Source organism: Oncorhynchus mykiss, chromosome 21 (genome assembly GCF_013265735.2).
Source record: "Oncorhynchus mykiss isolate Arlee chromosome 21, USDA_OmykA_1.1, whole genome shotgun sequence".
NCBI lineage: Eukaryota > Metazoa > Chordata > Actinopteri > Salmoniformes > Salmonidae > Oncorhynchus > Oncorhynchus mykiss.
Genome location: NC_048585.1, coordinates 23,878,851 through 23,905,893, shown reverse-complemented (window position 1 = coordinate 23,905,893; position 27,043 = coordinate 23,878,851). Strand labels below are relative to the sequence as shown.

The following is a 27,043-nucleotide window of genomic DNA, read 5'->3' as shown; positions in this document are numbered from 1 at the left end:
TTTAGTGGATAAAATCCCCACAACCTTCCCTGTCCAATTTGGGACTCTAAAAAGAAGTGTACTACTGTTAAATTGTGGGTCCTAGTAGCTAATGTCTGTACATTGAAAGAACGCTAGTGGAAAATTGTATTAATGTTTTATGGTTCAATGCTAAAAGTCTACAGCCTCATGTCACTATTGATTATAGATATGTAATTATCTAGTTGTCCTCTGATTTCAGTCATTTATAACAACTAAAGTAGGTGGTATGACAGCAGTAAGTAAACACAAGTCATGTTGTTTGATATGGGGGACAGCTGTACTAAAAGTAGATATTGTCCAAATGTAGTCACTACTACACTGGGATTGCAGGGTATAAGGCAATCAGACACTGGGTGCGAGTACACATTATGACTACAGTATTGCTGGTGAAGGACTGCCCTAATTCCTGCCTCAATCAATACGTCACACTGTGGGAGACAAAATCTAATGACATTTCCACAGCTCACAATATGATGGGCATGTGTGTGTGTGTGTGTGTGTGTGTGTGTGTGTGTGTGTGTGTGTGTGTGTGTGTGTGTGTGTGTGTGTGTGTGTGTGTGTGAGAGAGTTGACAGGGCCTGGGTTTCTTATTAATTGTTCAAAAAGGCAATGAGAAGAACAGTGGAGACATGAGTTCCCCAGATGCTGAGTTTCCCCTCTTGAAAAACTGCTGAGCTGAAAAAGAGCCTGACTGAACCTCTGCCAACGATGTTAACACTGAACGTCTGAATGGAATCCAGCATTATTAAAAGATGACTCGCGACATAATCTGAAGGAAAACGATGATGCATCGCTGATGCCTTCTCAGATAGATGGGAAGAGCAGAGATAGTTTTACAGTGGAGCTCGGCATCTGCACCATTCATCACAAAACCATCTGTGTGTGAGTCCCTCACTATGACAGAAAGGGCTGTGTGACAGTTGTCAGGCAGGATGTGGCTGTGTCTCACATCTCATTTAATTGTCCCCATAAGGCTTGCCTGTCCCCACGAACAACAACTGTCCCCACAAGTGAGTGTGAAATGTCCCACAGAGGTCATCTGACCTGTTTACTGCCATATATGAGAGAACTGTTTTTCATAGTACCATGTAGACTAAGGTTCTAGAACTCGCCATGCTCTGGCAGCCCTACTTCTTATAACCACTGAACACAGTAAAAGGGATTGTCTCAAATGACCTATAATTACTCCAATAAAACATACCAAATGATGTAACATTTTTGACGGTCATGACTTTTATTTCTTATAAATCCAGACCAGAGGCAGCGAACTTCTATGTTGACAACTCAAACAAGGACATTGATAGCCTAGATGGATGAAGACCCCCTGATTTTGTTTGCAGCTTATTTTAAATTACATTCCCTTGGTGTTGTTTATCTCCAATTGAATAATTGTTCCACTCTCCCACTCACCAGTACAATGCAGTGGGTCATAGAATCACAATGTATTTGATACAGACTCAGGTACCTCAGGTACAGTTCATCCGTCTTATAATGATGGGTAAGGCAATATTTTCAGTCCCAGGCAATGAGCCTGTTTTTCTGACAAATAGCTTCTGGGACACTCAGTGGCTGGAGACTATACATGTATCATGTTTCAGACTAATACTTTGAGTGCGTAGACATGTATCCATCACCATGACAACATAGTCTTCAGTGATGGTGATCCATAAGATCTGTCCTACTGTAGTTTGTTATGTCTCCTGACAGATATGAAGTGAAAAGGTACAACCCTTTTTTTTTTGTTTGTTGGTCAAATAAAGATAGAACAACGGCTACAGCAATTGTGAGCATTTTACAATATATAGGGGATAATCCATAAACCAGAAAACGGTGGTGGTTTGTTTGTTTCTGGTGCACTTGGCCAAACAAGGAGGCGTCAGTCAAGTCAAGATCTCTCTCCTGCTGGGCCCTTCTCACATGAGGAAACCTCCCCTACCAGGAGAAATGAGTAGTGGAGTCAAACTCAATGATAAAGAAACACTAGCTGTTCCAACAGCACAGATTAACCCCCAATGGAGATCTGAGCCACACAGGGAAGAAAAAAGGGGGTTGATTCGAATTGTAAATAGACAGCTAGTTTTTTCGTGTTTACAAATAAATAAAAATGCAGCCTCAACAGCTCAGGACAGACTCAAGAAACTACACACCAGCCCCCATTCATGTTACTTTTTTTGTTTAAGCAACACACCTTTAATTATCCATTTTATTGTTCATTTATTTATGTGAATACTTTTAACATTAACAGTATGACAAGAAGAAACGATCTAAAATTAACCCCCAAATAAATATTTTGGTGAAGGGTAGTAAGATCCTGACATCCAAGACTAAATGCAGCAGAGCAACAAACAAATACATTATGATAGTATGACTGTTTAATAGGTATTTGATTAAAACCTGCATTACCATTGTCGATTCCAGTATCATTGAAGACAACCCTGGTAGCCCATAGCTGTACGTAAACACTGGCTCCCACCTCCAGCTTCACTACGGCTGTGTTACTGTCATTGTCACGATCTTTGGTGCTTTACCAGGTAGACGCAGGTAGCCTTTCTTCATCGTAGACATGGCAGATGGTAAACTTCCTTGGTTGTACATGGTGTAACGCTGTGTTTCCCAAACTCGGTCCTGGGGACACGAAGGGGTGGGGGACACGAAGGGGTGCACATTTAGTTTTTTTGCCCTAGTACTACACAGCTGATTCAAATAATCAAAGCTTGATGATGAGTTCATTATTTAAAATCAGCTGTGTAGTACTCTGGCAAAAAACTAAGCGTACACCACTTGGGTTCCCCAGGACAGAGTTTGGGAAAGGCTGGAGTAATGGAAGAAATACACCCCCTTCACCATGGCTGTGAAGACACCTTTAGCAGAGTTGTAGCCACTGCCAATGTTGGAGAATACTCGCTTCTACTGTAAATGGATGTCGGTGGAGATCGGTCCAAACGCCCAGAACCAGACACTTTAAACCCTCCTTCAAAGTCTTCAGTTCTTCCTCTTGAACTTTGTTCCTACTCCTCATCTCCTCCACAGCTCCCAGTTTCTGGTCCGTGGTTCCCAATTTCTCCTTCAGCACAGCCAGCTCTCTGATCAAAGAGCAGGGGTCAGGCTGGCAGACAGACAAACTGGTTCCAGGCCTCTGGTGAGGCAAAGAGAAAGCATTAGTAGGACTAAAACTTCCTTCAATCTCACAATGGGCGGCAGGTAGCCTAGCGGTTATTGTTATTGTTATTGATTGGAAAATAGGTCAGTCCTCACTTGGTTGTGGAAACTTTACCAAACTTCCCAGTCATCATCAGCAGTGATCAGCATTGGGGTCGTTTGGTATGTTAAATTAATGTTCAAGCCTGTTATATTAAATGAAGTGCCCTTTAATATAGACCACATGGAAAATTCAACAAATATGTTTTTTATATGAATAAAGACGTGCCAAAGTGCCAAAATTCAGCGTTTTGACATGTTCCTCTGTACACCCTCTGTGACGTCTAGGAAGATTTTAACCCACTTAAATCCCAATTGTTCTGCTGTCTCCTTATTTCTCCTTGTTAGCCTATTGTCCGCAAAGGTTGTTATATTGTAACCACATAGTAATAATAAAGGTTATACCCCATGGGTTTCACTTTACATGAAGTTACATGCTCCCGGGGAGGTACATGATAATTAAGCAAGAAGGACCTCAGGGGTTTTGTATATGGCCAATATACCACGGCTAAGGGGTGTTCTTACACACTACGCAACACGGAGTGCTTGGATATAGGCTTTAGCCATGGTATATTGGCCATATACCACCATTACCAATGTAATTAGAGCAGTAAAAATAAATGTTTTGTCATACCCTTGGTATACGGTCTGATATACTATGGCTGTCAGCCAAACAGCATTCAGGGCTCGAACCACCCAGTTTATAATTACAATTATATCCTATGTAACTAGATTGTTCTTACTTTACTCTTGACTCGGTATAACCTTTGAGTCAGGTCATAACACAGAAGTAAACTAATTGAAAATGACTGGAAGTTAATGACAAGGTGTACCTTGTTACAGTTGTTGTTGCCAGGCACCTTGTATTTACATGTAACGAAGATCAGATTTTGGCTTGAGTTATTAACATGGTAATTTTACAAGTGACTTTCAAACGTGTAATTATGGAACAACATTAATTACATAGTGGAACAAAAACATGTGTAATAACATCAGCAATTACACACGTGGAATAACCTTCACCAAGTGGATGTGTAATTACACAGTGCTTGTTTCAATGGTCTAATAACCCATAGCGCGCCAAACCTTATTACCACGCAATTACATAGTAACGCCTATGTTATTAGTACGTCATTATTACAGTAATTACTGTGTAGTTACATAGTAATAGGGCAAACTTAATGTAAAGTTTTTTTGTTCTTTCTTACGAAGTTACACTACCCAAAGGCTACTCATTTGGTGGAATGACCCAGTGATCACTGAATTTTGAAAGTGTGCCGCATTATGGTTATAAAAGCCGCATGTCAACTGCCTGAACTTTACCAGAACCGACGGAAGGTCACGCAGTTTTTGATAGTCACAGCAAGTCCCTGCAGCCATCACATGCATTGTGGGAGGCAGAGTTGTATCATTAGGGTGTTCTTCTTGACACACGTGAACGTGACCAAAACAGGAGCAGACTTTCTGCCACAATCTTCAAGGTATGGCCGATTCAAATAAACAGGATATTTGAGAAACCTTTCTAACCTAGTGATTTGCCATAATCCATCCATCCATGTCACTATTTCGCCCACGCATGCCAGGATTCTGGAATATTGTTCCACAACCTAGTATAGAAAATAATGTAACTGCATCTATGTGAGTCAGATTATATTAACATGACAACAGAGATTTACATGAAATCATCCCTTTAGTCCTCTAACCAAACTGTATAGTCACGCACTGTTCCAAACCATAGGTCTAGGAGGAATCATATCCCATTTTCCATTGTGAGCACATACGTCCAATGGTGCAAACATGTGGCAAACATGCCCATGGTCAAAAACGGGATGTGTGCCTCTATAGAAAATGTGATTCTTCATGTGCTGCTATAGAGGGCCTCCGGTCTAGAAAGTCTTTAATGTGAAGCAAAGCACAGTACTGCAGGAAACCTGACAGGCATGATGGATCCACCAATTCTCCAGCTAGCTGTCACAGCTGAGAAGGCCAATATTAGTACCATGACAGAGGTTGATCCTGACATACTGTACCTCCCTGTCTCAGTCCAGACTGATTCCAGGTCTGCCTATATGGTGGACCATTGGAGAACGTTCTTCAAAATCATTGGTCTCTAAGGTTTTTCCAAAAATATATCAGCCTGATAAATTTGATACTATCTCCAGGTTTTCAAGACAAAATCAGTTAGATATTTGCTGTTTAGTAGAATTTGCATTTCAAAGACTTGAAGACGGGCATGCAACCCCCTAACAATCAGGTCAGCATTGTTAAGGGTGATCAGCAGTGTTAAGGGATGTCAAGGAAAACAATGTAGAGCTAATAATATGTAACTGATTTCTAATTTGCAAGAGGACCTACAATAGGCCTAGCTGATGCATTTCCTGTGAATGGCGACCACAAGGTGACACATAGGGACTGTGCTATCAATTACAATACATCAGTAAATGGAAAGGGACAAAATAACCATGCATAACTCATTTCACAGCCCAGTTCCTTGTGTAGGTCAAATACAAAGAAGATGCAGGGAGCTTGGTGAATTGGGGGCAGGGAAAAAGACAAAAGGCCTTACCACCTCTGGAAAGCAAGGGGGAGAGGGGGTGAACTCCACAGAGACAACACCTATAGGTTTCCCTGTGGAGTGCTGATTATGCACCCTACCTCCCCCTCCTATCTTCCTACCTCCCCTATCCCTCCCTCCATCCTGAGCTTTTGTTTGTAGATCAACCGTGCAAGGCTAGTGTTGTTTATTCAGGGCAGCATGGGATACCTCAGTAGTAATCACACTACTCTTTGTGTAGGTAGAAGGAACTTTAGCAAAGAAATACATTGATTTTTTCCTTAGAAGGACAGAAACTGTGTGTATGTGTGTGCATATGAGTGTGTACGTGTGCATGAATGTATGTGTGCCTGTCCGTTTCTCTGTGTGTTATGTGAAAGCATGGAAAGACCTTGGTTAGAGGGCTTGGTAAGAATACACCTGCTCAAGACAAAGGAGATGATTGTGCACTACAGGAGAAAGAGGGCCAAGCATGCCCCCATTCTCATCGATGGGCCTGCAGTGGAGCAGGTTGAGAGCTTCAAGTTCCTTAGTGTCCACATCACCAACAAACTAACATGGTCCAAGCACACCAAGACAGTCGTGAAGAGGGCACGACAAAACCTATTCCCCCTCAGGAGACGGAAAAGATTTGTCATGGGTCCTCAGATCCTCAAAGATTTCTACAGCTGCACCATCGAAAGCATCCTGACTGATTGCATCACTGCCTGGTACGGCAACTGCTCGGCCTCCGACCGCAAGACACTACAGAGGGTAGTGCGTGCGGCCCAGTACATCACTGGGGACAAGCTTTCTGCCATCCAAGACCTCTATACCAGGCGGTGTCAGAGGAAGGCCCTAAAAATTGTCAAAGACTCCAGCCACCCTAGTCATAGATTGTTCTCTCTGCTACTGCACGGTAAGCGGTACCGGAGCGCCAAGTCTAAGTCCAAGAGGCTTCTAAACAGCTTCTACCCCAAAGCCATAAGACTCCTGAACATCTAATGAAATGGCCACCCAGAGTATTTGTGTTGCCACCCCCCTTTTACACTGCTGCTACTCTCTGTTGTTATCATCTATGCATAGTCACTTTAATAACTCTACCTACATGTACATATTACCTCAACTAACCGGTGCCGCCACACATTGACTCTGTACCGGTACCCCCTTGTATATAGTCTCGCTGTTGTTATTTTACTGCTGCTCTTTAATCACTTGTTACTGTTATTTCTTATTCTTATTTAGCTTCATTGTTGGTTAGGGGCTAGTAAATAAGCATTTCACTGTAAGGTCTACACCTGTTGTATTCGGCGCATCTGACTAATACAATTTGATTTGATTTGGTTGTCTCCTCTCTTCCCCCACAATGTCACAGGGGGAGGTGGTGAGGTAAGAATGGGGGAAGGGGAAGCCCTCCATATCTCCATTCCACCTATCAACACTATACTACCCCCAGCTGCAGCTTCTCAAAGGGGTCACCAAAACACCCAAGGTCTTTTACACAGGTACACCTGCCTTTGTGGAAACAACGTGACAACAGCAGTAAACATTAAGGTGTTGAGAGAACCGCGTCCTACGGTGGTCTTATCCGTCACTGGATCAAATGGTGTCTAAATAAAGCTTGAATTAGAAGTACAGTGCACTTAAGCAGTACTCTAGCAGGCTTGCATATTTTGAGTTGACAGGATGAGAACATTTGTCATGAGTAGCACAGTTGCTTTACTACTGTCTAAGTAAAGTTGTAAGCAACAATTGAACAGAAGATGACGCCGATAGACATGGCAGCTATGCTTCTAGCTCCCTGGGAACTTTGCAGTAATATTTTTTTTTTTGCAAGCATTTCACTTCACCCGCAATAACATCTGCTAAATATGTGTATGTGACCAATGAAATTTGATTTGATTGGTATCTTGATTTTCTTCCTGGTTATTTGAAGCCTCCATGGGATGTTTCTGGTGACTAGTGTGACCTCTAGGGGCAGAAGTTAGAGATCAATTGACTTGAAAGTCTTGGGACAGTAGTACACTACCATAAAATCAACCAAGAGCGATATCATCTAACATCTGAACTGATTAGTAGATCGAAAGATAGAATGGATTGGGAAAGTAAAAAGAGAAGTTATCTACAGTCAATATGAAGCACAGCCATTAAGAATTGTCTTTAGGGGTATGTGCTTAGCACAGCAAGCACTGTGGTTCAACAATCAATTTGCTAAAAAAGCAGCACAGACCAACTTGCAAAAACATCTTGGTTTGGAAACCTCAAGACAGAAAAACTACAAGAGGGGAGTATGAATATGGATACATAGTATGAATTCTACATGCCAAAACCAATATAAATACAACCACTGCAATAAAACTCACATATTGCATGTTAACATTCTCACAAATCCTTATCCTTTAATAATAGGTCTTCAGTTAGCACAGAACCCAAGTTGGTAACTTACTATAATTTACTCTTATACATTTGTTATTACATGGTTATTACTAGTAACAACATTGTATTCCAGCATTTACTACACATCACGCAGTCCCTTCATGTGCTGGGCAACACACATATTCATTGACAATATTGCCACCTGGTGGTGATCAGTTGGCATCAGTCATACAAAGAACAGTGCCCATGGCATCATGGCTCATGGCAATACATACTATTACATAGATTTTTTATTTATTCGTTAATTTAGATTAGCCAATATTGATTATTAAAATAATTAATTTCAGTGTGCCTTTAGTCTATTTTCACACACTCTTTGAATATACACTGAACAAAATATATACTCAACATCTAAAAGGTGGTTCCATGTTTCTCGAGCTGAAATAAAAGATCCCAGAAATGTTCCATAAGCATAAAAGTTTATTTCTCTCAAGTTTTGAGGGAGCGTGTAACTGGCATGCTGACAGTGGGGTTATGGTATGGGCAGGCATAAGCTACGGACAACAAACAATTGCATTTTATCGATGGCATTTTGAATGCACAGAGATACCGTGATGAGCGCTTGAGGCCCATTGTCGTGCCATTCATCCGCCGCCATTACCTCATGTTTAAGCATGATAACGCTGAGTATCTATCTGTACACAATTCCTGGAAGCTGAAAATGTCAGAGTTCTCACCAGACATGTCACCAATTGAGCCTGTTTGGGATCGACGTGTACGACAGCGTGTTCCAGATCCAGACAATATACAGCAACTTCGCACAGCCATTGAAGAGGAGTGGGGCAACATTTCACAGGCCACAATCAACAACGTCCTGATCAACTCTATGCGAATAAGAACTGTTGCGCTGCATGAGGCAAATGGTGGTCACAACAGATACTGACTGGTTTTCTGATCCACACCTGTCACGAGGGTGTTTCCCCGTATTAGCCGCCACTGATTGTCTTTCATCCCCCTCCTTGTATGTTTAGTGGTAGCACCTGTTTATGTTTAATTAGTTTGTCTTTATTAGACAGCCGGCCCGCCTGGTTGTTGTGCGGGATTATTTCAATGTAACCTTCGGCTCTGTTGTAAGAGGTACGTGTTAGTGCCTGGTCGTGATTTTTTTTTCTTCCATTGTACATTTTGATTCCCTGTGTTTGGGAACGTAACTTTTGTGAGCACCCTGTGGCGCGTTGGTGCTATTAAAAAACGCACAGCATTGAACTCTCTGTCTCCTGCATTTGACTCCACACCCACGACACCCGGAGCCTTACAACACCCGTACATTTTTTAAAAAGGTATCTGTCACCAACAGTTGCATATCTGTATTTCCAGTCATGTGAACTCCATAGATTAGGGCCTAAAGAATTTACTTAATTTTATTATATGAACCGTAACTCAGTAAAATATTTGAAATTGTTGCATGTTGCGTTTATATTTTTGTTCTGTGAATGTCACTTTCTTTTTATTTTCTGCTTTCATGCGCCATGGCGACTAGTTTACTGTATATTATGATAGTGTTTTCCCATCAAAGAAGGTGCTTATCTTGAACGTTTTTATGGTATTTTTCTCTCTTGGTCCAGTTTAAAATACACACAGTCCTTTGTTGTAACTAAACTTACTACAGCAGTGAAAAGCTCATTTATTTTTCTTGGCTTTCACTTGAAACTTCTCCTATACTTCATAGAAAGCACATACTAGTTGGATGTTTATCTTTGGCTTTTGCTACAGCATACAATGACATTGAAGACGTTTCTGTGCTTCCAACTTTGTGGCAACAGTTTGGGGAAGGCCCTTTCCTGTTTCAGCATGACAATGCCCCCCGTGCACAAAGTGAAGTCCATACAGAGATGGTTTGTTGAGGTCTGTGTGGAAGAACTTGACTGGCCTGCACAGAGCCCTGACCTCAACCCCATCAAACACCTTTGGGATGAATTGGTACAGCGACTGCAAGCTAGGCCTAATCGCCCAACATCAGTGCCCGACCTCACAAATGCTCTTGTGGCTGAATGGAAGCAATTTTCCAACATCTAGTGGAATGCCTGCCCAGAAGAGTGGAGGCTTTTATAGCAGCAAAGGGGGACCAACTCCATATTAATGCCCATTTTTTTAATTAGATGTTCGTTGAGCGGGTGTCCATAAACTTTTGGTCATGTAGTGTATAACATCTTCAATAATAGATGACTGAAAATAATAATTATGTAATATTAATTATAGAAACATTGGGTCTAATACAAGACAAGGTGGGCAAATCTTTGTGTTCTGATACGTTGAAACATTTAAACTGCTGTGAAGAAACAATGTTTTGTGGTATTTACCATCTATCACAAAATTGGGAACCAAACTAATAATTGCTGACTGGCTTATGGCACTCGAGAGACTGGTTTCAGTTCAAGATACAGAAAAAGAAAATATATCTAACAAATGTCATTTCCTGAAGAACATCACATAGATTTGTATCACTGACTGCAATGTTTCCTGCCTGTTCATACTCCTTGCAATTTTACCACTGTCTATGTAGCCTAACGTATAGCTCCAGTGATGATGGAAGCAATGCACTCAATGAATTTAATCCATCCTGCCATGACACTGGTGCTACAGAGAGCAAAACATCAATCACCATAAGATGCTAGGCTATTTATATCACCCACCACCACCAACTGTAACGCTCTCTCTCCCCACACGCAGTGACACCTGGGCCTGTGCAGGAAGCATCTCTGTGTCACTGACATGTCATGTACCAGTAGCTCTCTATTCCAGTCAATACATTACTCAGTTTGTGTGATACTTCTGTAAAAAAACAGCCTGGTTATTACTACAAGAAACTAGAGTTCATTGGCTTCAGAAATGTATCCTGCTCAGTTAGGATTCACTCATGCATAAGCCTACAGGCTAAGCATAGTGTGTGGAATGTTCCTATGTCTAATATAACAGTGGGAACAATGACAATAGATTTTGATTGGATGGACATTTGAGAGTGATTGAGGCCTAAGGAGGTTCCCCAAGTCAGATACAGAAAGATAGATCATTGACAGATTCTGGATAAGCCTAAAGGGTCTATCAGAGTACCAAGCGTTTACCCTTACACACAGCAGTGTTCTAGAATATTGGACCATTAGCTTTCATATTTTTCTAATTCTCAGCGCAGCTCAAGCAATTTCTCCAACTGTCAACACATTCAAATGAATAGAGGATGTGTACCAGAGACATGTTGGTTGGGAATTGTAGGGAGGTGGCATCGGTCTGTGTCCCCTGGGGATGGTGCTCTCAGAGACGCTTAACTATGTCACAATGGGACGCCGGACTATCACTTCTCAAGATGGATGAATAAAATGTACTTTTATGTCCATGTGCACAGTGTAAAATTTGTGCTTGGATTAATGTATGCCTAATTACAGTTTCAGACAGGCGCTGTGTGAGGCAAACATAATCTGTTTGGTTATGTACCTTGTGGTAGGTTATTGCAATTAGCATGATTAGTGGCATTGTCATTATCTGGCATGTGCAGTGGTGTAGTGGTGCCTGGAGAAGTGGGTATACAGTACTGTAATTATGAGAAAAAAAAATCCAAACAGCCTACCTGTCGAAGAACGTGTGAAAAATTCTGTTTTCCTATAGTTTTTTCAGATTTAACTTTCAAAATCACACTTATTTATAGAAACAATACAAACATGTGAGTCCACAACAAAGCCCAAACTACTGTACATCAGGAGACCATTTTTTAGGACTGGGAAAAATCTATAAAAATATGTTTTGGGATGGTGTAGTTGCTCTTTAATTCAGTTGTGTAGATGTTTGGCTAGTGGTGTTTCTGTACTGTGCAATGTAGTCCTACAGTGCACATGTGATGGCAGAGTTTGCAAAGCAAATGCCCTCATGATTGATACAAATAATCATGATATCATTCTGCCAGGTAGACTTTGTAGTCAACATTTAATTGGGAAGTTTTTTTGGAATAACCTTCAAAAGTGCATGATGACTGAATTGCGCATGGCAAAGATCAACCAAGACTTGGCAAATTTGATGTGTTGTATTGTCTCCTGACTGTTATTTTTTTTTGAAAAGGCAGTAGGCAGTTCCTGGGATCTAACTGGTTGATCTAACATGCCTACTAGTTAGCTAACTGTGTGCAAATAGTTTTGACCCTCTGCAATTATTTGCTCATGAGGATATTAGCATGGCTACTACTTCGACTTCCACAGCCAATCTAGCTCACCATCGCCCGGCCCCACCTCGTCACGGTGAGCATGTCATTACGAGTCCATGACATGCAAGTGTTCCCCACTACAGTGATCGATGGAAAGTGTGGTGTTTCTCATGGAAGTGGTATGGACAGTTTTATTTGCAGTTCTTAAAGGGACACTGTTTTCTGTAACATGTGTAGACATTTCCCTGAGGCCACTGTGGAAGGCTAATTTGTTAGAGACAGATATAATGATTGGAAGTACCTTCGCGAGGCATGCGTCAAGCACCAGGCTAGCCAACCCCACTACTTTGCACTGGATCAGTTTGAAGGCTACAGTGCAAATCATCGCAATCAAACCAGGAGTAAATTAACTTTTAAATCAATTTAACCTGGAGGTCATGGACTATTCATTTGTAGAAAGGAATCGTGATCATGCCAAAGCAAACAGGACATAACACTATGTGGACTTAAGGAGAGTGAAGAGGCCCTTAATTAATAAGGGCAGCAACTTTTGGAATTATTTTAAATATCTAAATATGATAAAAAAAATTATAAATCATCTGACTGAGCTGCAGACCTGGTTCCAGGAGGATAAATATGGCATAATGAGAGCAGCAACTGCCTGTCTGCAAGGGTCTAGGACTTTTGCACTGAAATAATCACTGTTGGCTCCATGTAATCACTATCATATCTCTGTTGAGAATGCTGAATTAACCATGTTTGCTGTGTCAGAATGTAGAGGGAGGGCAGGAATTCCCAACCGAAGTTATGGATAGCTGCAGCCCTGACATTTTACCTAGCATCAATAGACTACTATAGTATTATATACAGTATATACTGTATACAGTGCCATCAGAATGTCTTCATACCCCTTGACTTATCCCACACGTAGAGTTACAGAAATGTCTTTTCACCCATCTACATACAATCCTCCGGGAATGACAATTTGAAAACATTTTTAGAAATGTTTGTAAGTTTATTGAAAATGAAATACATAAATATCTCATTTACATAAGTATTCACACCCCTGGGTCAACATTTTGTAGAAGCACCATTGGCAGTGGTTACAGCTGTGAATCTCTAAGAGCTTTCCACACCTCGATTGTGCGACATTTGCGCATTTGATTATTTTCAAAATTCTTTAAGCTCTAATTCTTTAAATTGGTTGTTGATCATTGCTAGACAACCATATTCAGGTCTTGTCATAGATTTTCAAGTAGATTTAAGTCAAAACTAACTTGGCCACTCAGCAACATTCACTGTCTTCTTGGTAATCAACTCCAGTGTAGATTTGGCCTTGTGTTTTAGGTTATTGTCCTGCTCAAAGGTGAATTCATCTCCCAGTGTTTGGTGCAAAGCAGACAAACAGGTTTTCCTCTAGTATTTTGCCTGTGCTTAATTCTATTCTGTTTCTTTTTATCCTGGAAAAACTCCCCAGTCCTTAACAATTACAAGCATACCCATAATATGATGCAGCCACCACTATGTTTTTAAATATGGAGAGTGGTACTCGGTAATATGTTGTATTGTATTTGCTACAAACATAACAATTTGTATTCAGGACAAAAAGTGAATTGCTTTGCCAATTTATTTGTAGTATTACTTTAGCGCCTTGTTGCAAAGTAACTACAATGTTGTTGATCCATCCTCAGTTTTCTCCTAATACAGGCATTCAACTCTGTAACTGTTTTAAAGTCACCATTGGTTAGGGTTGAATATTTCTCCGGTATTTTACAAATGTTCCATGCCGATAATAAATCAAATTTTCCCTGGTAACCCGGTATTTCCCGCCATAACCTGAAGTGTAATTCAAAAGCATTATAATGCATATAAATGTCTGGATTTGATAAGAGCTTTGGTCATCATGAAAATGTCAAACCTGACGCTACCTTAGCTTAATGAGCCCTATATTAAATACATTTCATGAGCCCTACGTTAACAACATTTAATGAACCCAATGAACCCAGTTGGTCTGCTTCCAACTCACCCTCAAACACATAGATCCCCTGAACGCAGCTCACTCTCCAGATCCCAATCACCTGAATTCTCATTTTTATTTAATTTTTATTTCATATTTATTTAGCCAGGTAGGCTGGATGAGAATAAGCTCTCATTTACAACTGCGACCTGGCCAAGATAAAGCAAAGCACTGCAACACAAACAACAACACATGGAATAAACAAACATATAGTCAATAATACAATCGAAAAAAAGTGATAGTTGTGCAGAAGATGAGTGTGCAAGTAGAGATACTGGGGTGCAAAGGAGCAAAATAAGTAAAATAAATAACAGTATGGGGATGAGGTAGTTGGATGGGCTTTTTACAGATGGGCTGTGTACAGGTGCAGTGATCTGTGAGCTGCTCTGGCAGCTGGTGCTTAAAGTTAGTGAGGGAGATATGAGTCTCCAGCTTCAGTGATTTTTGCAATTTGTTTCAGTCATTGGCAGCAAAGAACTGGAAGGAAAGGTGGCAAAAGGAGGAATTGGCTTTGGGGGTGACCAGAGAAATATACCTGCTGGAGCGTGTGCTACGGGTGGGTGCTGTTATGGTGACCAGTGAGCTGAGATAAGGCGGGGCTTTACCTAGCAAAGACTTATAGATGACCTGGAGCCAGTGGGTTTAGCGACGAATATAAAGCGAGGGCCAGCCAACGAGAGCATACAGGTCGCAGTGGTGGGTAGTACATGAGGTGTTGGTGACAAAACGTATGGCACTGTGATAGACTGCATCCAATTTGCTGAGTAGAGTGTTGGAGGCTGTTTTGTAAATTACATCGCCGAAGTCAAGCATCGGTAGGATAGTCAGTTTTACGAGGGTATGTTTGGCAGCATGAGTGAAGGATGCTTTGTTATAAAATAGGAAGCCGATTCTAGATTTAATTTTGGATTGGAGATGCTTAATGTGAGTCTGGAAGGAGAGTTTACAGTCTAATCAGACACCTAGGTATTTGTAGTTGTCCACATATTCTAAGTCAGAACCGTCCAGAGTAGTGATGCTGGACAGGCGGGCAGGTGTGGGCGGCGATCGGTTGAAGAGCATGCATTTAGTTTTACTTGCATTTAAGAGCAGTTGGAGGCCACAGAAGGAGAGTTGTATGGCATTAAAGCTTGTCTGGAGGTTAGTTAACACAGTGTCCAAAGAAGGACCAGAAGTAAATAGAATGGTGTCGTCTGCGTAGAGGTGGATCAGAGAATCCAGAGAAAAGATTCGGCCCGAGAATTGAACCCTGTGGCTCCCCCATAGAGACTGCCAGAGGTCCGGACAACAGGCCCTCCAATTTGACACATGGAACTCTGTCTGTGAAGTCGTTGGTGAACCAGGCGAGGCAGTCATTTGAGAAACCAAGGCTGTTGAGTCTGCCGATAAGAATGTGGTGATTGACAGAGTCGAAAGGCTTGGCCAGGTCAATAAATACAGCTGCATAGTATTGTCTCTTATCGATGGCGGTTATGATATCGTTTAGGACCTTGAGCATGGCTGAGGTGCACCCAAGACCAGCTCGGAAACCAGATTGCATAGCGGAGAAGGTACGGTGGGATTCGAAATGGTCGGTTGGCTTTCGAAGACCTTAGAAAGGCAGGGTAGGATAGATATAGGTCTGTAGCAGTTTGGGTCTAGAGTGTCTCCCCGTTTGAGGATGGGGATGACCGCGGCAGCTTTCAAATCTTTGGGGAACTCAGACAATACAAAAGAGAGGTTGAACAGTCTAGAAATGGGGGTTGCAACAATTTTGGCAGATAATTTTAGAAAAAGAGGGTCCAGATTGTCTAGCCCGGCTGATTTGCAGGGGTCCAGATTTTGCAGCTCTTTCAGAACATCAGCTATCTGGATTTGGGTGAAGGAGAAATGGGGGAGGTTTGGGCAAGTTGCTGTGGGGGGGTGCAGGGCTGTTGACCGGGGTAGGGGTAGCCAGGAGGAAAGCATGGCCAGCCATAGAAAAATGCTTGTTGAAATTCTCAATTATCGTGGATTTATTGGTGGTGACAGTGTTTCCTAACCTCAGTGCAGTGGGCAGCTGGGAGCAGGTGCTCTTATTCTCCATGGACTTTACAGTGTCCCAGAACTTTTTGGAGTTTGTGCTACAGGATGCAAATTTCTGTTTGAAAAAGCTAGCCTTTGCTTTCCTAATTGCATGTGTATATTGGTTCCTAACTTCCCTGAAAAGTTGCATATCGCGCGGGATATTCGTTGCTAATGCAGTACGCCACAGGATGTTTTTGTGCTGTTCAAGGGCAGTCTGTTCCTGGTTCTATTTCTTTTTTGAATGGGGCATGCTTATTTAAGATGGTGAGGAAAGCACTTTTAAAGAATAACCAGGCATCCTCTACTGACGGAATGAGGTCAATATCCTTCCAGGATACCCAGGCCAGGTCGATTAGAAAGGCCTGCTCGCTGAAGTGTTTTAGGGAGCGTTTGACAGTGATGAGGGGTGGTCGTTTGACCCATTACGGACGCAGGCAATGAAGCAGTGATTGCTGAGATCCTGGTTGAAGACAGCAGAGGTGTATTTGGAGGGCAGGTTGGTTAGGATTATATAAATGAGGGTGCCCGTGTTTACGGATCTGGGGTTGTACCTGGTACGTTCATTGATAACTTGTGTGAGATTAAGGGCATCAAGCTTAGATTGTAGGATGGCCGGGGTGTTAAGCATGTCCCAGTTTAGGTCACCTAACAGTACGAGCTCTGAAGATAGATGGGGGGCAATCATTTCACATATGGTGTCCAGGGCACAGCTGTTCACACACCTGTATGCCATTATCCCACACTATTTAGTTCAGTTCTTTGCACTCCATCACTGTGAGGTATTGTGTGTTTTGCGCTACACGTCTTTCAGAGCTCTGGTTTTCCCGTGGTTTACTGCTCCCATGTATGATAGTTTTTGCCTGCTTCAGGAAAGACGCCTTTTGCCTATTCCCTGCCTGTACTTTAGCGGATTTCCTGTTATCTACCTATTGCCTGATCTCCCAGACTACGTTACTAGCCTTTTCCCTGCCTGTACTGTTGCCCTTTTGGACCCTCTGTGTATGACCTTCTGCCTGCCCCTGGACCCAGCTACCTGCCTCCTCATGTGGTCCTTTGCAATAAACACCTGCAGTGCCCTGCGCTTGGAACCAGCTCTCTGTCTCCCCTAGTGTTCATTACACCCAAGCCCAAAAAAGCCCAAATGATTGTGCCATTATCCGTATACATTTTCTGTATGATATAGGTTACTGCACATTAATATATATATATATATATATATATATATATATATATATATATATATATATATATATATATATATATATATATATATATGTTTACCTTTATTTAACTAGGTAAGTCAGTTGAGAACAAATTCTTATTTACAATGACGGCCTACCCCGGCCATCGCAGGGCCAATAACGACCCCCCCTATTCACAATAGAAAAACATAAAAGCTCATTTATGTTGATAGATATATGCTCTCTTGGGTAAGTAAATTAAGTTAGCTTCAGTAGGCTAATATTTTTGAGTGTGAACTGTATTACTGTACTGTATTGTATTATATAGATTGGAATTACGCACATTGTTCAAAACATGATAAAGCAGGGAGAGAACATGCGATTCTGGTGCAGCACATGCGGCCTATAGGCTAGCGAATTTAATTTGAAATATAATAAGGCCTAATTGTGTAATTAGTAGGCTGACGCATATATACAGTTGAAGTCGGAAGTTTACGTACACCTTAGCCAAATACATTTAAACTCAGTTTTTCACAATTTCTGACATTTAATCCTAATAAAGATTCCCTGTCTTAGGTCAGTTAGGATCACCACTTTATTTTAAGAATCTGTAATGTCAGAATAATAGTAGAGAGAATGATTTATTTCAGCTTTTATTTCTTTCATCACATTCCCAGTGGGTCAGAAATGTACATACACTCAATTAGTATTTGGTAGCATTGCCTTTAAATTGTTAACTTTTGTTTAACGTTTCAGGTAGTCTTCCACAAGTTTCCCACAATAAATTCTGTGAATTTTGGCCCATTCCTCTTGACAGAGCTGGTGTAACTGAATCAGGTTTGTAGGCCTCCTTGCTCGCACATGCTTTTTCAGTTCTGCCAACACATTTTCTATAGGATTGAGGTCAGGGCTTTGTGATGGCCACTCCAATACCTTGACTTTGTTGTCCTTAAGCCATTTTGCCACAACTTTGGAAGTATGCTTGGGGTCATTGTCCATTTGGAAGACCAATTTGCAACCAAGCTTTAACTTCCTGACTGATGTCTTGAAATGTTGCTTCAATATATCCACATAATTTTCCTCCCTCATGACGCAATTTATTTTGTGAAGTGCACCAGTCCCTCCTGCAGCAAGGCACCCCCACAACATGATGCTGCCACCCCTGTGTTTCATGTTTCAGATGGTTTTCTTCAGCTTGCAAGCCTCCCCCCTTTTCCTCCAAACATAACGATGGTCATTATGGCCAAACAGTTCTATTTTTGTTTCATCAGACCAGAGGACATTTCTCCAAAATGTCCTCTGTGGGCCCCGTGGGCAGTTGCAAACCGTAGTCTTGCTTTTTTATGGTGGTTTTGGAGCAGTGGCTTCTTCCTTGCTGAGCAGCCTTTCAGGTTATGTCGATATAGGACTCGTTTTACTGTGGATATAGATACTTCTGTACCTGTTTCCTCCAGCATCTTCACAAGGTCCTTTGCTGTTGTTCTGGGATTGATTTGCACTTTTTGCACCAAAGTACGTTCATCTTTAGGACACAGAACGCGTCTCCTTCCTGAGCGGTATGACGGCTGCGTAGTCCCATGGTGTTTATACTTGCATACTATTGTTCGTACAGATGAACGTGGTACCTTCAGGCGTTTGGAAATTGCTCCCATGGATGAACCAGACTTGTGGAGGTCTACAATGTTTTTTGATTTTCCCATGATGTCAAGCGAAGAGGCACTGAGTTTGAAGGTAGGCCTTGAAATACATCCACAGGTATACCTCCAATTGACTCAAATTATGTCAATTAGCCTATCAGAAGCTTCTAAAGCCATGACATAATTTTCAGGAAATTTCCAAGCTGGTTAAAGGCACAGTCAACGTAGTGTATGTAAACTTCTGACCCACTAGAATTGTGATACAGTGAATTATAAGGGAAATTATCTGTCTGTAAACTATTGTTGGAAAAATTACTTGTGTCTTGCACAAAGTAGATGTCCTAACTGTCTTGCCAAAACTATAGTTTGTTAACAAGAAATGTGTGGAGTGGTTGAAAATGAGTTTTAATGACTCCAACCTAAGTGTATATAAACTTCTGACTTCAACTTTACTTTTCATAATATTTCCACTAATGTTATTAGCCTATCCCCTCTTTCTCTATTGCTTCATTCCTTCCTCGCTTTCAACAGTTAAATTAAATATGTTTCATTGTCCTTATCTTAATCATTCTAATGACTTCTCTTTACGAAGATTGAATGGTTATGGGTTTGAATATATAACTGCTATGGCCTACCGCCATCGAGTGTTCACTCTTCTGTCATGTTCTATTGGCTGCTGTATTTAACATTTAGCAAAAAATAGCTTGTGTCCGTCTTCGAATAGTCTACAGGTATAAGAAATGCAACAAAAAAAATAATAACCAGCAAGCTATTCCAGTTGAGCTTTTCTTGAATGGGACTCCAAGAGCTAAGGAGTATTCGTTAAGGAGAGGCCAGAGGCAGAGACTATATGTTAGAAGCTTATTGTGCATAACCCATAAATAATTAGTCAAATATAAGGCAAATACTGCATTGAATTTATTACCTGGTAGAGGTAGGCAAGGACGTCTACAGTGCATTCAGAAAGCATTCAGACCCTCTTGACTTTTTAAACATTTTGTTACGTTACAGCCTTATTCTAACATGGATTAAATCGTTTTTCCCCCCTCATCAATCTACACACAATACCCCATAATGACAAAGCAAAAACTGTTTGCAAATGTATTAAAAATAGAAAACTGAGATATCACATTTACAAAAGTATTCATACCCTTTACTCAGTACTTTGTTGAAGCACCTTTGGCAGTGATTACAGCCTAGAGTCTTCAGGGGTATGACGCTACAAGCTTGGCACTTTTGGGGAGTTTCTCCCATTCTTCTCTGCAGATCCTCTCAAGCACTGTCAGGTTGGATGGAGAGCGTCGCTGCACAGCTATTTTCAGGTCTCTCCAAAGGTGTTAGATCGGGTTCAAGACCGGGCTCTTGCTGGGCCACTCAAGGACATTCAGAGATTTGTCCCGAAGCCACTCCTGCGTTGTTTTGGCTGTGTGCTTAGGGTTGTTGTCCTGTTGGACGGGGAACCTTCGCCCCAGTCTGAGGTACTGAGCACTCTGGAGCAGGTTTTCATCAACGATTGCACTGTACTTTGCTCCGTTCATTTTTCCCTCGATCCTGACTAGTCTCACATTCCTCGCTGCTTAAAAATAACCCCCCAGCATGATGCTGTGGGGTTATGATGCTTGGCATTCAGGCCGAAGAGTTTCATCAGACCAGAGAATTTTGTTTGTCATGGTCTGAGAGTCCTTAAGCTGCTTTTTGGCAAAATCAAAACGGGCTGGCATGTGCTTTTTACTGAGGAGTGGTTCCGTCTGGCCAATCCACCATAAAGGCCTGATTGGTGGAGTGCTGCAGAGATGGTTGTCCTTCTGGAAGCTTCGCCCATCTCCACAGAGGAACTCTGGAGCTCTGTAAGAGTGACCATCAGGTTCTTGGTCACCTCCCTGACCAAGGCCTTTCTCCCCCGATTGCTCTGTTTAGCCAGGCGGCCATCTCTAGGAAGAGTTCCAAACTTCTTCCATTTAAAAATGATGGAGGCCAGTGTGTTCTTGGGGACCTTCAATGCTGCATAAATGTTTTGGTACCCTTCCCTAGATCTGTGCCTCTCTAGAGCCTGTCTCAGAGCTCTACGAACAGTTCCTACGACATCATGGCTTGCTTTTTGCTCTGATATGCACTGTCAACTGTGGGACCTTATAAACTGTAGACAGGTGTGTGCCTTTCCAAATCATGTCCAACCAAGTTGTAGACACATCTCGAGGATTATCAATGGAAACAGGATGCACCTGAGCTCAATTTCGAGACTCATAGCAAAGGGTCTGAACACTTCTGTAAATAAGTTTTAAAAACTTTTTTTACTATACATTTGCAAAAATGTCTAAAAACCTGTTTTTGCTTGTCATTATAGGGTATTGTCTGTAGATTGATGATGAATTTGTTTTAATCTAATCCATGTTATAATAAGGCTGTAACTTAACAACATGTGGAAAGAGTCTAGGGGTCTGAATACTTTCCGGATGCACTGTAATTTTTATATAAACTCAGCAAAAAAAGAAACGTCCTCTCACTGTCAACTGCGTTTATTTTCAGCAAACTTAACATGTGTAAATATTTGTATGAACATAACAAGATTCAACAACTGAGACATAAACTGAACAAGTTCCACAGACATGTGACTAACAAGAATGGAATGATGTGTCCCTGAACAAAGGGGGGGGGGGGGGGGGGCAAAATCAAAAGTAACAGTCAGTGTCTGGTGTGGCCACCAGCTGCATTAAGTACTGCGGTGCATCTCCTCCTCATGGACTGCACCAGATTAGCTAGTTCTTGCTGTGAGATGTTACCCCACTCTTCCACCAAGGCACTTGCAAGTTCCCAGACATTTCTGGGGGGAATGGCTCTAGCCCTCACCCTTCGATCCAGACGTGCTCAATGGGATTGAGATCCGGGCTCTTCGCTGGCCATGGCAGAACACTGACCTCCCTGTCTTACAGGAAATCATGCACACAATGTGCAGTATGGTTGGTTGCATTGTCATGCTGGAGGGTCATGTCAGGATGAGCCTGCAGGAAGGGTACCACATGAGGGAGGAGGATGTCTTCCCTGTAACGCACAGTGTTGAGATTGCCTGCAATGACAACAAGCTCAGTCCGATGATGCTGTGACACACCGCCCCAGACCATGACGGACCCTCCACCTCCAAATCTATCCCGCTCCAGAGTACAGGCCTCGGTGTAATGCTCATTCCTTTGACAATAAACATGAATCCGACCATCACCCCTGGTGAGACAAAACCACGACTCGTCAGTGAAGAGCACTTTTTGACAGTCCTGTCTGGTCCAGCGACGGTGGGTTTGTGCCCATAGGCGGCATTGTTGCCGGTTATGTCTGGTGAGGACCTGCCTTACAACAGGCCTACAAGCCCTCAGTCCAGCCTCTCTCAGCCTATTGTGGACAGTCTGCGCACTGATGGAGGGGTTGTGCGTTCCTGGAGTAACTCGGGCAGTTGTTGTTGCCATCCTGTACCTGTACCGCAGGTGTGATATTCAGATGTCACGATCCTGTGCAGGTGTTGTTACACGTGGTCTGCCACCATGAGGATGATCAGCTGTCCTTCCTGTCTCCCTGTAGCGCTGTCTTGGGCGTCTCACAGTACGGACATTGCAATTTATTGCCCTGGCCACATCTGCAGTCCTCATGCCTCCTTGCAGCAAGCCTAATGCATGTTCACGCAGATGAGCAGGAACCCTGGGCATCTTTCTTTTGGTGTTTTTTTCAGAGTCAGTAGAAAGGCCTCTTTAGTGTCCTAAGTTTTCATAACTGTGACCTTAATTGCCTACCGTCCGTAAGCTGTTAGTGTCTTAACGACCGTTCCACAGGTGCATGTTCATTAATTGTTTATGGTTCATTGAACAAGCATGGGAAACAGTGTTTAAACCCTTTACAATGAAGATCTCTGAAGTTATTTGGATTTTTACAAATTATTTTTGAAAGACAGGGTCCTAAAAAAGTTTCTTTTTTTGCTGAGTTTGTATAGGGCTATATGTGAATTGGATGCAATTGCAATGGAGTTGATGGAGAGAGAGAAAGACTGTGAGAGAGAGTGTGCACTGATTTTAAGCAACAATATTCAAGTGAGAGGCTGTTTTAAAACTCTGCAGCTGCAATAAATAATAAAATCTTTACAATTAAAAAACAAGGTGACAAGGTGACCCCCGAAAGTCAGATGGAGATGGGTAAATTAGAAGCGCATTCGGTCTTTATATTACTGCAGCAAATTTAGGCCTATCTGTCACAAGAAAAAAAGTTACTATGATGAGATGATTGGTCTACATGACCCCTCCTGTCTCAGCCTCCGGTATTTATGCTGCAGTAGTTTGTGTCGGAGGGCTAGGGTCAGTCTGTTATTTCTGGAGTACTTCTCCTGTCCTATTCGGTGTCCTGTGTGAATTTAAGTGTGCTCTCTCTAATTCTCTCTTTCTTTCTCTCTCTCTCTCAGAGGACCTGAGCCCTAGGACCATGCCTCAGGACTACCTGACATGATGACTCCTTGCTGTCCCCAGTCCACCTGGACGTGCTGCTGCTCCAGTTTCAACTGTTCTGCCTTATTATTATTGGACCATGCTGGTAATTTATGAACATTTGAACATCTTGGCCATGTTGTTATAATCTCCACCCGGCACAGCCAGAAGAGGACTGGCCACCCCACATAGCCTGGTTCCTCTCTAGGTTTCTTCCTAGGTTTTGGCCTTTCTAGGGAGTTTTTCCTAGCCACCGTGCTTCTACACCTGCATTGCTTGCTGTTTGGGGTTTTAGGCCGGGTTTCTGTACAGCACTTTGAGATATCAGCTGATGTACGAAGGGCTATATAAATAAATTTGATTTGATTTGATTGTGAACTGCACTCCATACTGAGATGGGTCTGTCCCCACCCTGAGTGTTGATTCATCAAGCAGAGGCCATATAGAAGCCAGATTTAGACATTGCATATCATTGAACAGTTCCATTTCACGCCATGCTGCTCATATAAATAATATATTATAATTTACCGGTTTCTCGCAGTTATTTATCTCAGGTAAAGGGGAGTGGTTTTGGGTGGTAAATCTCGGTAACCGGATTCCCGCCATTCAACCCTACCATTGGCCTAGTGGTGGAATCCCTGAGTGGTTTCCTTTCTCTTGAGCAACTGCGTTAGGAAGGACGCCTGTATATTTGTAGTGTATTGATACATCATCCAAAGTGTAATTAATAACTTTACCATTAAAAGGGGTATTCAATGTCTGCTTTAAAAAAAATGTACTCATCTACCATTAGGCCCTTATTCACGAGACATTGGAAAAACTCCCTGGTCTTTGTGGTTGAATTTGTGTTTGAAATTCAGTGCTTGACTGAGGGACCTTACATATAATTGTCTGTGTGGGGTAGAGAGATGAGGTAGTCATAAAAAAAATCCCACTATTATTGTACAAAGAGTGAGTCTATGCAACGTATTATGTGACTTGTTAAGCATATTTTTTTTTACTCCAAACTTATTTAGGCTTGCCTTAACAAAGGGGTTGGATACTTAAAGAGATTTAAGCTTTCATTTTTTTAATTTGTAAAAATTTCGAAAAAACACAATTCCACTTTGACATAATGGGGCATTGTGTTAAGGCCAGTGACAAAAAAATCTAAATTTTATCCATTTTAAATTCAGGCTGTAACACAACAAAATCTGGAGACACAGGGTGTGAATACTTTCTGAAGGCACTATAGTACTTTTGACTACCTGTGTTATTATTTTTCTGTTTATTCCTTGTGTTATTATTATAATTATTGTTATATATAATAGATACAGTATCAGTCAAATGTTTGGACATACCTACTCATTGCAGAGTTTTTAGTTATTTTTACTATTTTCTACATTGTAGAATAAGTGAAGACATCAAAACTATGAAATAACACACATGGAATCATGTAGTAAGCAAACAAATGTTAAACAAATAAAAAATATATTTGAGATTCTTCAAAGTAGCCACCCATTGCCTTAAAGACAGCTTTGAACAATCTTGGTATTCTCTCAACCAGCTTCACCTGGAATGCTTTTCCAACAGTCTTGAATGAGTTCCCACATATGCTGACCACTTGTTGTCTGTTTTTCCTTCCCTCTGCGGTCCAACTCAACCCAAACCATCTCAATTGGGTTGAGGTCGGGTGATTGTGGAGGCCAGGCCATCTGATGCAGAACTACATCACTCTTCTTCTTAGTCAAATAGCCCTGACACAGACTGAATAGCCCATATGTGTTATTTCATTGTTTTGATGTCTTCACTACTTTTTTACAATGTAGAAAATAGTAAAAATAAAGAAAAACCCTTAATCGAGTAGGTGTGTCCAAACCTTTGACTGGTACTGTACATATCTCCCTGGCATATTACATAATTTATGCAGCAGCATACAATACATTTTTGGACTTTGTTGTGCTGTGCTCACTTCCTTACACACCACTCATTGTTGAATTTGCGATTTCCAACTTGTGTAATGTTTACGTCCAATGGCCGATGAGCACCAATACGTTTTATCTATAATTTCTCTTCATTATTTATCTTCATATGACAAGGATTGAAAAGGATTTGCCAGTAGATTGTCAACTTGATTCATGATGAAAGCTACTGTACATATAACGTGATTTCATGTTATTTTATCTGTGGCCAATGACCTTGAGCCTTCTTTGATGTGCACTTCTAATGTAACTCTATGTCAGCACCCAAATAGCTAGAATTTTTGAGGTCTCCCCTTAGACTTCGCGGTGACGTAGTTTCCCCATGAGTGACAGAACACTGAGTCAATCACAGCGCAATGCTATGTATTTTCTGCTGGCTTGCCCCACCACCACAGAAAGCACTGAGCTGGGCTGAAGCACCTGCATTTTGGAGCTGCCTTACTCAAGAAAACAAAAAAGAGACCATGTTTGTGTGCGGCTTTATTAACTCAATGATATACACTACCGTTCAAAAGTTTGGATTCATTTAGAAATGTCCTTGTTTTTGAAAGAAAGGCACATTTTTGTCCATTAAAATAACATCAAATTGATCAGAAATACAGTGTAGACATTGTTAATGTTGTAAATGATGTAGCTGGAAACGGCTGATTTTGGATGGAATATCTATATAGGCGTACAGAGGCCCATTATCAGCAACCATCACTCCTGTGTCCCAAAAGCACATTGTGTTAGCTAATCCAAGTTTATCATTTTAAAAGGCTAATTGATCATTAGAAAACCCTTTTGCAATTATGTTAGCACAGCTGAAAACTGTGGTGCTCATTAAAGAAGCAATAAAACTGTCCTTCTTTAGACTAGTTGAGGATCTGGAGCATCAGCATTTGTGGGTTCGATTATAGGCTCAAAATGGCCAGAAACAAAGAACTTTCTTCTGAAACTCGTCAGTCTATTCTTGTTCTAAGAAATGAAGGCTATTCCATGCGAGAAATTGGCAAGAATTTGAAGATCTGGTAAAACGCTGTGTACTACTCCCTTGGGCGAGCAGTTTGCTGATGGGCGAGCAGTTTGCTGATGTCAATGTTGTGAACAGAGTGACCCCATGGTGTCGGTGGGGTTACGGTATGGGTAGGCATAAGCTATGGGCAACAAATACTATTGCATTTTATGATGGTAATTTGAATGCACAGAGATACCGTGACGAGATCCTGAGGCCCATTATCGTGCCATTCTCTGCCATCACCTCATGTTTCATCATGATAATGCACAGCCCAATGTCACAAGGATTTGTACACAATTCCTGGAAGTTGAAAATGTCCCAGTTCTTCCATGACCTGCATACTCACCTGACATGTCCCCCATTGAGCGTGTTTGGGATGCTCTGGATCGATTCCCGCCAATACCCAGCAACTTCGCACAGCCATTGAAGA

General features: G+C 41.7%; 1 long non-coding RNA gene across 1 annotated transcript; it reads right to left on the bottom strand.

Moving 5' to 3' along the window:
• Positions 1 to 2,206: 2,206 nt before the first annotated feature.
• On the bottom strand, positions 2,207 to 8,926 carry LOC118943007. Its single transcript, XR_005038743.1, has 2 exons — positions 8,866 to 8,926; positions 2,207 to 3,157 (listed from the first exon to the last, which is right to left on the bottom strand). It is a non-coding gene; the product is annotated as an uncharacterized LOC118943007 (long non-coding RNA).
• Between the last annotated feature and the right edge of the window lie 18,117 nt (positions 8,927 to 27,043).